Source organism: Hordeum vulgare, chromosome 7H, assembly GCF_904849725.1.
Source record: "Hordeum vulgare subsp. vulgare chromosome 7H, MorexV3_pseudomolecules_assembly, whole genome shotgun sequence".
NCBI classification, from domain to species: domain Eukaryota; kingdom Viridiplantae; phylum Streptophyta; class Magnoliopsida; order Poales; family Poaceae; genus Hordeum; species Hordeum vulgare.
The window spans coordinates 221,696,746-221,709,838 of NC_058524.1; positions in this window are offsets into that span (position 1 = coordinate 221,696,746).

Genomic DNA, 13,093 nt, shown 5'->3' on the forward strand with positions numbered 1-13,093 from the left:
ACAATAAATAATAGCAACGGTGCAACACAAAGCATGACATGGCAAGATGCAGGCTAGACATGAGCTAACGCAGCAACATCCGTCATAGATGGGTTGGAAGAATATCTGACGATATTTTCCGGGTCTCGGGCTACTACCGGTCAAATTGGAAACGATGGAAATGTTCCATGTTTGCTAATTTAGGGATGCGTGACAGATGAACGGGCCGTTTATGCGGGTTCGTCTCGTTCTGCTGATCAACTTTCATGTTGAAAGTATTTGCATCCGACTTACGAATTATTTAATATTAATTTTTAAAATTTTATTCAATAATTAGGAATTAAAAATAGATTTAAATAATTTAATAAAAATCTATTATGACATCAGCATGATGTCATGCTGACATCAACAGTTGACTGGTCAACTGACTAGCGGGTCCCGAAGGTCATAGGCACAAGTTTTAATTAAGATTAAATATTAATTAATCAGATTAATTTAGTGGGGGACCCACGTGTCATATTCTAATTATTCTAATTACTTAATTAACTAATATATCTATTTAACTAATTCATTAACTTATTAATTAATTATTATATCTAATTTTTTATTTATTTATCTTATCAGTAAAAACATATATTTTTTTTTCTTTTTCCCTTTTTTTTGTTTTCTTTTTTTTTATTTTTCTATTATTTCTTCTTTCTAATTTCTTATTTTTCTTCTTAATGTCTTTTCTTTTCTTTCTTTTATTATTATTATTTTTAATACTTTCTTTCTATACATATCTTCCTTTAATAGTTAATATGAATTTATAAATATACTTTTCTTTTGTTTTCAATTTCTGAATCCGGATAGAAATTCAATGCGGGTCAACGACGGTAATTCTGGAAGATGTGGCATCATTAGCGGGTGATCACTGTAGCTTAATTACAATATTTACTGTAGCAAGAGTCGAGGATGTCACAATTCTCCCCTACTAACAAGAATTCTCGTCCCGAGAATTAAGAGGTAGAGGGAAAGAGCCCGGGGTATTCATCACGAAGATGATCCTTGCGTTCCCAAGTGGCTTCATCTTCAGAGTGATTTGACCACTGCACCTTAAGGAACTTGGTGACCTTGCGACGAGTCTTACGTTCAGCTTGGTCGAGAATGCGGACCGGATGCTCTTTATAAGAGAGGTCTTGTTGTAGCTCAAGCATATCGTGATCCACTGCTCGAATAGGGTCCTTGAAGCACCGACGGAGCTGAGAAACATGGAAGACATCGTGAACCTGAGAAAGGTTCGCCAGCAGTTCCAATTGATAAGCCACTCTTCCACGCCTTTCGAGAACAATGAAAGGACCAATACAACGAGGAGCTAACTTGCCCTTGATTACAAAACGGTGTGCGCCTCTCATTGGGGTGACACGAAGATATGTCTTTTCGCCAGGTTGATAGACCATATTTTGTGGATGACGGTCATACAGACTCTTCTGACGAGACTGAGCAGCCTTCAGATTGTCGTAATTAATGCGAACTTGGTCTTTAGCATGTTGGATAACATCTGACCAAAGAGTGATCAGTCCATTGAACGGTGGCTCGGGAATTCCATATGAGCCAAGTGCAAAGGATACTTTGGAGTCAAAGATGTACAGGAGAGCCAGGTTTCAATCCTGTGGAATTTTGGGTTATGGGTCCACCATGTGGGCCGGGACTAGGTAGAGGGGTGACATATTATACGGTCTTGGTAGCAAGACATGTCAGAGGATAATCTGTCAGTTATGTTGGAACAACAGCGGTACCAAGGGCGGGGGACGAATAGAACCATTTTCCTGCTCGTTACAACGAGGCGGACCAATAGGCAAAGTTCTCGTCCACCGGCGGCTACCAGAATGTTATCCACAATAGTAACAGGGTTTTACTGACAGATTTATATACCGAGAATTTTACCTAAGCAGGGAATTAACACTGGTTAGATAAGTTATGCCACAAGAAAGTTCAAACAAACCAATGGGAATGAGAATGTGTCCACTCACACAAAGAATTTAAAAGTATACCATTCCCGAGGAAAACATAGAGTATGGTATACATGATAGGTCATTAAGTGCCTATCCATGTGGATAAAGAGGCAAGAGGGACCATGATATTTACCCATACCATTCGGTTTGGATAACTGATCAGGAACAATTTAGCATTGCGCTTTCAATGTTCCTGTTGAAATTTGAAGTACCACATCCGTGCTTTGAGGTAGCATCGATATGGTCATCAGATGAAGGTCAGACTTATGGGAATACAAAGAGGATTCAGGAGGAGCAACTTATGACATAAGTCATATATTCTTCGCATGGAAGATGGTGAATCTTTCATATGGAAGAATTTATAACAATCGGTCCTTCGGCCCGGTGTGCCAGACAAGACATCATTGTACCAGATTACCTAAGACCAAAGTTATAATTATTGGAAAATGTTCCAACCATCATATCTGCCCGGGATTCAGATCTGATTGGTGTCAGGATACCTCAGACTCAAGATGCCTGAGAAGAAACATGAAGATGCAAGATTCTCATGATACGAGCTACACAAGCAATCCTTGAATCATGAGTTCGACTTTAATACATATGAACACAATGTCAAGACATTCGTGCCCACATAGAATTCTTACGTCAAAAAGCAATCGAGTTCTCATTTGGAAAACATCATCGAGGATATCAAGGCTCCATGTGTAAGTCTGGATTAGCTCTTATGAAGGAACTTATTTTCCTTGATCAAATGAGTCAGTGGCTTGACGTGCTAAGAGAAATTATATGAAGTGAAGATAAGAAATCTTCAAAACATATAACATATAACACTTCGCACATGCGTGAATGATTTGGTATTTCCTGAGAAGCAGCGAAACAAAACTTTCACATATTCACGGCGAAAAGATTGCACGTGAACTTTGGGGAAATACACTTTTTCTATCAAACATATTCTTCACAAGCTAGGCACAAAGATAAAGCTTTCAAGGGCTTCATCGTGAACCATGAATATGTTGAGGGTGTGGTCGATGTGCTCAGCATCAATCCTTTCAAGATTTTGACAGGGATGAAATTCCAAAGTTATAATATCAAGGAGACAGCATTTGTCAAATCAAATGGTATAATGTCGTATGCTCGAGGGAACATCATCAATTAAACATTGGTCAAAGGGTGCACCCGGGAATACGGACAAAGTAGTACAACCTATGTCAAAAATGATGAGTCATCACCCAATACGTTAAAATTGAAATAATCAGTTGTTAACCTCAAGGCAATAGGGTTGCCAGAAGTACTGGAATCACACATCAGAGTTCACTTGTCGGTATACCGGTTAGAAACAACACGGGACCAAGAAATGAATGGTGATGGCGAGAAGTATTACTATGTCAAGGATTCTTAAGAGGTGCAATGATGCTCACAACATTCTTGACAGAAAGGATAGTAATACTCCAAGGTAGAAGGTGACATAACCTGAATTAGCAATGAACTCGAAGGACAACACAAAACTTGAACTTGTTTGTGTAGGAGGGAAGGCAAGAAGGTTGTCGATGATAACACATATCATCAAGGGGCAACGATGGTATTTGTCAACATGCATTCGATTGATACCGTGCAAGAGTTCAGAATGCTGATGATGATCACGACACATTTGTTGAGAAATTTCATGAAGATGTAATCGTTTAGCGACGACATCAAGCAAGGGAATGATGAAGTAAGAGGTTGTCGGAAAACACATATAAGACTGCTCGCTTAGAATTGAGATTGCCTTTCAAGACAACCAACATGATGTGGAAAGCTCGATGCAAGCTTAACGCACAGTTGGAATTGTGTTCCAGGGATGAAGGGTATAGATAGCATGGTCGAGCTCCAACATGACGATGATGATGTAGCTTAACAGCTTGGAATGACAGGATCGAGTACAAACTCGTAAGCAAGGAAGATTACTAAGAGTTGTTGAATTGCAATGTGTACTCGATTCAGTTATCGATGTATTTGCGTGTCCAACAACTCAAACACGAGGAAACTAGAATTAATGAAAATATCATAGTTGATGAGGAGCTCATAAGGAGTTCCATAGATCCGCGATATCGTCGAGCTACAAGGAATAATACTCAGAGGTAGATCAACGTTAAGGTTTGGACTGATGTATTGATCTGAAGAAGACAAGTACTTTAACTCGTCTGAGAATGAAGTCAAGGTAGGACAACATGGTCGGAACCACGATTGTAAAGGACAAGATCACACATACCAGATTTAAACCACATAATGAATGATTATTGTTACGAGAAATTTCTATGATAGGATCAACGTCGTTTCCATGGGCATGAACACAAAGTTCAAGGTCGACTCCCACTTCATCAATGCATCACCTGCCATTTATTCCTCGCCTTTGATCAGGTTGCAGCTTTAAAAGGATATTCGGCAAAGCGCCAGAAGAGTAAGACTCATGAAAACTCTTTGAGTCATATCGATTTAGGAAGGCACAGGTTCAACCCATCGGGGCATCTTAGGAACATATACCACAAACTTCACGAGTAAATAACACATGCTTGAAGGGCATGGCTAACAAATCGTATGGTACAACTTATCAAAGGGAGAAGACACAATTTACCAATGGCATCATGTATCAGAGAAAGCAATCACAAGAATTTTCTAAAGCAAAGGATGCCATCGGATAATAACTCACATGAGTCTGGCAATCCACAAATGATATGATGTGAGTATCGGTACTCAATCAGAGGGGGTAGGACGCAATGCATCGGGTTATAGAACATCTGAAAAATATCGATACTTAACTACCAAAGGAATTTAAGATTCCCAGATTGGTGTATCATAAACAGATGCTCTGGTCAAATACGAGTAAGTGGAATGGACTTAGATGGACAGCCAACCAAAGTTGATTTGTCGAGAACCCGCTCCGTCTGGAAGGACGTCTGAGCCGGAAGATAATTCATGAGTATCAATAGATGATTGTGTGCATTCACCCAAAGGTAGAATCAATAAGATCACAGGAAAATTCACAAAGGAATTTCAATGAATGCGGCGTGTCATATGGATTTAACCATAATGCAAGCACGTGAGAAAGGTCATGAACATTAGGCTACAGAGGATTTCGGAAGACCGAATAGTAAGTCGAAGAAATTTCGGTACCCATGACAACTAATGATGGACGAATCCCCGATAAGATAATTCGTTGCATCTCGTAAAAAAGAGCAATTGGAAAATAAAGTTTAGACGACATATGTATGTCGTCATCCATAGGGGTTGACGGAGGAAGGGGAATCGCAGAAGCGATGAGCATCAGCTCTCGAGAGAACATCGGAGAGTAACTTTGGAGTCTTCTAAGAAATCAAGCCATCGACTGGACTGACGGGCTCTCCAGAGGAATTAGTTACGAGAACCTAGAGTTAGAGTTAGCAAAAGCTTTAACCCGAAAGAGAAGAGAGAGTAGAGCCCAGAGTATAGGAAAGGAGTAAAAGATACTAATACCACCCAATTGAGATGTGGGCCCGTAGGCCACAACATCAGTGTTAGTACAGTTTTTCAAACACTAGACTCAACTTCGGCCAAGGAGTTGGAAAGGGGGCTACCTACAGGCAGTTGGCTCTGATACCAACTTGTGACGCCCTCGGTTTAATCGTACGCTAATCATACACGCAAATGCGTACAATCAAACCCAAGGACTCACGAGAAGATATCACAACACAACTCTAGACACAAATAAAATAACATCAGCTTCATATTACAAGCCAGGGGCCTCGAGGGCTAGAATACGAAAGCTCGATAAACACAGAGTCAGCGGAAGCAACAAATATCTGAGCACAGACAGAAAACAAGGGGTGCCTTAGAGAAGGCTAGCACAAAAGAAACAACGATCGAACGAGGCGAGGCCTCCTGCCTGGGAGCCTCCTAACTACTCCTGATCATCAGCGGCCTCCACGTAGTAGTAGGCACCGTCGGGGTAGCAGTCGTCGTCGGCGGGGACCTCCATCTCCTGGGCTCCATCATCTGGTCGCAGCAACGGACAAGAGGACAAAGGGGAGAGCAAAGCAGCGCTGAGTACTCAACCAAAGTACTCGCAAGACTTACATCAGAACTATGCTAAATATGCAACAGTATCAAAGAAGGGGTTTTATATGTGGACTGACTGCAGCAATGCAAGAATAGAGAGAAGGCTTAGTCCTATCGAAGACTAGCAGCTTCAGGGTCTTGCAGCAAAAGATGAGAGTAGAACAGGGGTAAAACAATAATAGTCATATTGTTGCGGCAATATTAAAGTGAGGTCACGCCTAAAGATCCTCCCTCGACTCCCTGCGAGGAAGCAATCCCGAGGCAAACTAATTCCAGTTAAGTAACCATTGTAGTTGTAGAAGATTGGGGAACAACTCCAAGTCGTCCTGTAACCGTGGACACGGCTATCCAAATAGTTAATTTTCATCCCTACAGGGGTGCACCACATGTCCCGTCATGCTCGATAACACTCTGGCCGGACATACTTTTCTGGGTCCTGCCCGGCCTCGGAATATCGACACGTCGCAGCCCCACCTACGACTAATCAGAGAGGCCAGCCCGCCGGTCTAACTCCTAAGCACAAAGGGTTCGTGGGCCCAGTTCCCCTTCGCGCTCCTGCACGTGGCCTGGGCGGCCGACGTCAGTCCTAGCATCCCTTAATCACAAGAGCGATGCATCTCGGGACCACTCGGGCGCGCGCCGCTACATTGCTGGCATCTGAAAAGCTTCGGCTGATAGCGCGACGCCTAGTACCCATAATTCTTCCCGCGTAGCCGGTTCGTGCGAAAAGGTCTCCGACCAACCCAGATCAAATACCCAAATCCATTAATATTTTAATTAGGCCATCAACACAGTCTCACGGGAATCCACCCGTCTTACAACTAAACATCAACGATCCAAGTAACAAGGTCGAGTAACTGTGTGGTTGTAACATCGGGGGGAACCCGAGGTATCACCCTCGCTGTATTCCGAACGATGTACCCGTCAAGGTGGGCTTAGAGGAATCACCCTCGGGGGTCCCACACTTGAGGGGTTGCACGACAGGGGCATCGTCGGGAGTGGTGAAAGAGGAATCACCCTCGATAACCACGACCGACTAGCTATACTACAGAGATATCATCAGGAGTACTTAGTGAGGTGTCACCCTCGGTACCCGATAGTATCTCTGTAGCGTCGTACAACTAAGGGGGTGTATGTGCTGTGTCGGGTCTGGCTCGTCGATCAGAGATCGAGATTTGAAAACAAGCGGGGCAACTGAACTACGGGGTCAGAGGGAATGACTGCTCCACCTATACTAGGCCTATTAAAGGTACGGGACTGAAAGTAGCAGTTCATCAAAAACAGGCTATGCATCAGATATAGGAGCTAACTACAACACTAGCAAAATACTAATGCAAGAAGTAGGAAGAAAGACATAGGCGATATAGGAATGATCAAGGCGGGTTTGCTTGGCTTGCTGCTGTGCGGCAATGGACTGATCGGCAGGGTCGTAGATGTACCCGGCAGCAACGTCAGTCTCGGGGTCTACCGGTAAGAAGAGAGGGAAGAAACAATGAATAATAGCAACGGTGCAACACAAAGCATGACATGGCAAGATGCAGGCTAGACATGAGCTAACGTAGCAACATCCATCATAGACGGGTCGGAAGAATATCTGACGATATTTTCCGGGTCTCGGGCTACTACCGGTCAGATTGGAAACGATGAAAATGTTCCATGTTTGCTAAGCTAGGGACGCGTGACAGACGAACGGGCCGTGTATCCGGGTTCGTCTCGTTCTGCTGATCAACTTTCATGTTGAAAATACTTTGATGTGACTTACGGATTATTTAATATTAATTTTTAAAGTTTTATTCAATAATTAGGAATTAAAAACAGATTTAAATAATTTAATAAAAAGCTATTATGACATCAGCATGATGTCATGCTGACATCAAGAGTTGACTGGTCAACTGACTAGTGGGTCCCGAACGTCATAGGCACAAATTTTAATTAATATTAAATATTAATTAATCAGATTAATTTAGTGGGGGACCCACGTGTCATATTCTAATTATTCTAATTAATTAATTAACTAATATATCTATTTAACTAATTCATTAACTAACTAATTAAATATTATATCTAATTATTTATTTATTTATCTTATTAATAAAAACATATATATTTTTTTCTTTTTCCCTTTTTTTTGTTTTGTTTTGTTTTTTCTTTTTCTATTATTTCTTCTTTCTAATTTCTTTTTTTCTTTTTAATTTCTTTTCTTTTCTTTCTTTTATTATTATTATTTTTAATACTTTCTTTCTATACATATCTTCCTTTAATAGTTAATATGAATTTATAAATATACTTTTCTTTTGTTTTCAATTTCTGAATCCGGATTGAAATTCAATGCGGGTCAATGACAGTAATTCTGGATGATGTGGCATCATTAGTGGGTGATCACTCTAGCTTAATTACAATATTTACTGTAGCAAAAGTCGAGGATGTCACACCAGTGGACCCCACTGGTCAGGTTGACTTGGACCCGGCTGGTTGACCTACTGGCGCAGGGATGACGTCAGCCTGACGCAGTAATAGTGTTCTGATTTAATTTCATTCCAAAAAATTGCTAAAACTTGTAGAAATCATAGAAATTAAAATATAACTCTCATGAAAATAATTTATATATGAAAAAGCATCAGAAAAATGCAAGGAATCCATTGGTGGCATTTATACACATGTTTGGATATTTTAACCTTGCTCAATATGACAAATTCATAATAGGCTTATGATGGATATAATTGGATTTTGAAAATGATTTATATTGATCAAATAAACTTTTTTCAACCTGTGATCACTTGTATTAGATGAAATCAGCATCATGATAACTTGCCATGCTCATGCATCATTGTGAAGCATTTGCCGTGATTAATTTCTTTCGTTTGATCTGTCAATAGACCTTGCGAGATGTAGTTATCACCGGCGTCGAAGAATAGCTGAGTTCTTCCGATCAACAGGCAAGCAAAACCCCTTTGAACATTCCGACAAAATCATATTCTCTTGCTCCTGCTCTAATTTCTACGCATTAGGACAAAATGATTCAATTGGTAGTTGTATTACGATAGCTGCACCTATTCCTTTGCATAACCTGATTTTGATCACAGTAAATAGCTAAACCAATGCAACCTAGCATACCTGGTAGATGCTTGAGTCATATGTGCTTTACCCTGTTATGCTTGCTATGCTTAGGTTGAGTTTGGTCCGAGCATCGGAATGATGTACTGGAATGATCATGTCCTATTGATGAGAGTTAAAGATGTGAAACTGTTTTGGTAAAGGTAGCGATGAGAGGCCATGTAGGAGTACATGGTGGGTTCTCTCATTGTCGCCGTATAAAGGACCTGAGATCTTGTGTTGGTGTTCCAAGACTAGCTACTACCGCGCATTAGGTTCCGGTAACTCGACCCCTCTCGGCCTATTAACTACTTTGTTCTTAGTCCAGAAGTCGCAGTAGTTCGAAACGTTCATAGGTTGTGGCACGGCCTGCTAAGTGGATGAACGGCCCAGTCGGGACCGGCTTGGGGCCCTGCTCACATCATTTGAGGCCATGTTGGAAACCTCGGCCGGACTTCTATTATGGGTTCCAACTCAGATAGGCGACTGTCTTGGGTGTGAGTCTTAGTAGGTTAACGTCCGTGGCCAACTCCCTTGCTGGGCTTCCGCTTGAAGGTTGCCGAGGTGCTGGTTTTATGTGCACTTGGCGATAAGTGGCGGAAGCATGTGTGACGAAGTTTACCCCTGCAGGGTATCTATCTATTCGAATAGCCGCGTCCTCGGATATGGACTGCTTGGATACTTTCATGGTTCATAGATAACTTTAATGGTTACTTTAAAATGGTCCAGATAAGTGTGAGTGCTATGGATGGCCTTCTCGTAGGATGACGAGAGAGGATCCATGGTGGTGTATTGATGTCATGGTTATGTGGACTCGTGTGCGCTCTCTCGTAAGGAGACGAGAGAGATATTAAAACTATGTTGTAGAATAAGTTAGCCAAAGGTCAAAGCTGGCTTCTCTGCAATAAACCCCACAATTCCGTTCATTGATACTTGATGCATATGTAGTTAGCACTGATGTAAGACTTGCTGAGTACCTTCGTACTCACTGTTGCTTATTTACATTTTTGCAGAATAGACGCCGCTCTTTCTACATTATCTCTTGATGTTAACATCGATGGTTTAGTTTGGGAACCCAGACAGTGATCTGGCTCCTATGGTAGGGTCGTTGTAGCTTTTAGGCTCTTCTAGCCGCTTTTAGTAGATGTCTGTACCCAAACATGTAACTTCCGCTTGATGCTTGTATGCTCTGAATGTTGGGTCATGTGACCCCTTCTGTTTGTAACATTAAACTATGTTGGCTCTTCGGAGTCTATTAAATAAATGATCTGTTGTTGAGTTATGTTGTGATGCCATGTTGTATCTACATATATCGTGCATATTGTGTTTATGCTTGCAATGCATTGGTATGTGTGCGATTCGACACCTAGTTGTGTGCCTTGAGTAGTACCCCATACCGGGAAATGCCTCGTTTAGCTTCCACCGAGCCTTGGTAGCTTGCTACTGCTCCGGACACATTGATTGACCGGCATGTATCCTTCTTGGTTGCTGTGTCTGTCCCCACGGGGAAATGTCACGCGGTGTAATGGAGTCCCTGTAGCTTGCTACGACTCTTCTACACTCGCTGATGACCGACACCTGCCTTGCTGGGTTATGTATGCCTCTTCATGTACAGATGTGCCACTTGGGTTCATAACTAGCCATGTCGACCCAGGTTCTTTGACATATGATTGCTGACAACATAGTCATATACGTGAGCCAAAAGACCCAAACGGTCCCGGCCAAGGTAAGGTGGCAACCGGGGTGATTACCGTTCGTGAGGCCACAAAGTGATAAGATGTGTACATGCTGGAGTTGTATGGCTTAGGATCGGGGTCCCTATAGCGTTGGTATCAGAGCTTGACTGCCTGTAGGATTACCAAGCCAAAATGGTCGATGTTGAGTCTAGAAAATCTATAGTTATATAAGGGAATTGATTGTGGAAGGGAACGTAAGGCTCTTTTCACTCTTTTCCTCGAGTCACTCTATTCTGAGTCACCTTTTCTTTTCTACGGGGATTAAGGAATAGGTTTTCTTATCTGTCTACTAGGACGACGAGTTACTGAACCATGGACTTATAGGATGGTTTCTGTGTGTCATTCCTGCTTTCATCAGAATTGTGAGAAAGGATGCCTTTGTTCTTGCTGCACCTTGAATCCATAATATTGACTAGTTATGTTGCTCAGATCTCTTGAAGGATGCCTCATATTTCATGTCTATACAGCCGTTATGCTGTCCAATTTTCTTTATGATTGTGGTGTTTAGTGTTCTTTGTCTCTGAACCCTGGATTGTTTCAACAGGATGTCGCGAGTCACCCGGAGTTCTGCTGGCCATGATCAGAACCATGGAGATGGTAGCGATGGAGAAGATTCTCTTAATCCGCCTTTGTTGACAAAGGTTATGCTAGAAATTGAGAGGAACAGGCATGCCACCAACCGTCTGTTGGAGCACATTGAGCGGAATACAGCCTCTCAGTGCAATGAGCTAGTATCCATCAGAGACTTCATAAAATTGAATCCACCCACCTTTCATCATTCCATTGAGCCACTAGATGCAGATGATTGGCTCCGAAGTATCAATAACAAGCTGTGTTATGCAAACGTGGCTGAAGGAGACAAGGTTACCTATGCCACATATCACCTCGAAGGTTCTGCTAGTCTATGGTGGGAGAACTTTGAGGCTATGTGTCCTTCGGGCTAAGTTACTTCATGGCAGGAGTTCTGTGAAGCTTTTCGTGACCATCATATTCCGCAGGCCCTGATAGATCGTAAGCAAGAAGAGTTTTGCAGTTTGACTCAAGACAAGTTGGATATAAATGCTTATAGTCGTGAATTTGGACGCCTTGCGCGTTATGCACCAGAAAAAGTATCCACTGATGCCAAGAAGCAAGCTAGGTTCAGGAAAGGTCTTAACCCAAATCTTCCTCATGATCTCAGTTTGCATGAGTTCATCAGTTTTGAGGTCCTTGTGAACAAAGCCATCCAAGCAGAAACAAGCAGAATGACCTACGAGGAATCTCGCAAGCACAACTGTGATGTTGGATCATCTTCAACTTCTATATCCCAGAAGCGTAGGATATGGATCCCGAATGCTGTCATCACTCCGAGATATGCACCAAGGCCAACCTATGTGGCGCCTCGTCTGCCGATGCCAAGTGTCCCCCAGGATAATCTCATCAATCAAGCGTTAAACCCAGACCCCCGTCCTATTTTTGGATCGTGCTTCAAGTGTAGGAAGCCAGGGCACTATTCAAGGGATTGTCCTTTGCGTGGTTTTGTTCCACCTCCTTCAGGAATGGGTGTTGTTCGTTGCAAGCCACCAACCAAGAAGTCCAAGGAAAAGTCAGTTGCTCTAACTCGTGGATGTGTGCACCAAGTATCTGCAGAAGAAGCTCAAGATGATGATGATGTCATGCTTAAGACGCTCCTTGTTAATTCTCATCCAGCTTCAGTTCTTTTTTACTCCGGAGCATCTCATTCCTTCATCTCCGAACGTTATGCCTCCTTGCGTAACATTGCTTTCGTAGATATGCCCACCCCGTTAGTAATTCAAGCTCCAGGTTCCAAATGGCAAAGTAATGTTGTAAGTCATGGGAACCAAATCCTTATTGATGGTCTAGTATTCCTTGCTTCCTTGATACCTCTCAAGACTTCAGACATCAATATCATTTTGGGGATGGACTGGTTGACAGCTCATCATGTCAAAATTGATTGTTTCTCTAGATCTGTTCAGCTCACCCATACTTCTAGCCAGTTAGTAAATGTCTCATTTGGGGTTACAAAACGCCAGATATATGCCCTCAATGCCAATCCTCTTCCAGACCTTGAAAACATCCCAGTAGTCCGTGATTTTCCGGATGTCTTTCCAGAGGAACTGCCAGGTGTCCCACCTGACAGAGAAGTAGAGTTTGTCATAGAACTTGTCCCAGGAACTGCTCCAATTGCTAGAAGACCCTATAAGATGTCTCCTCAAGAAT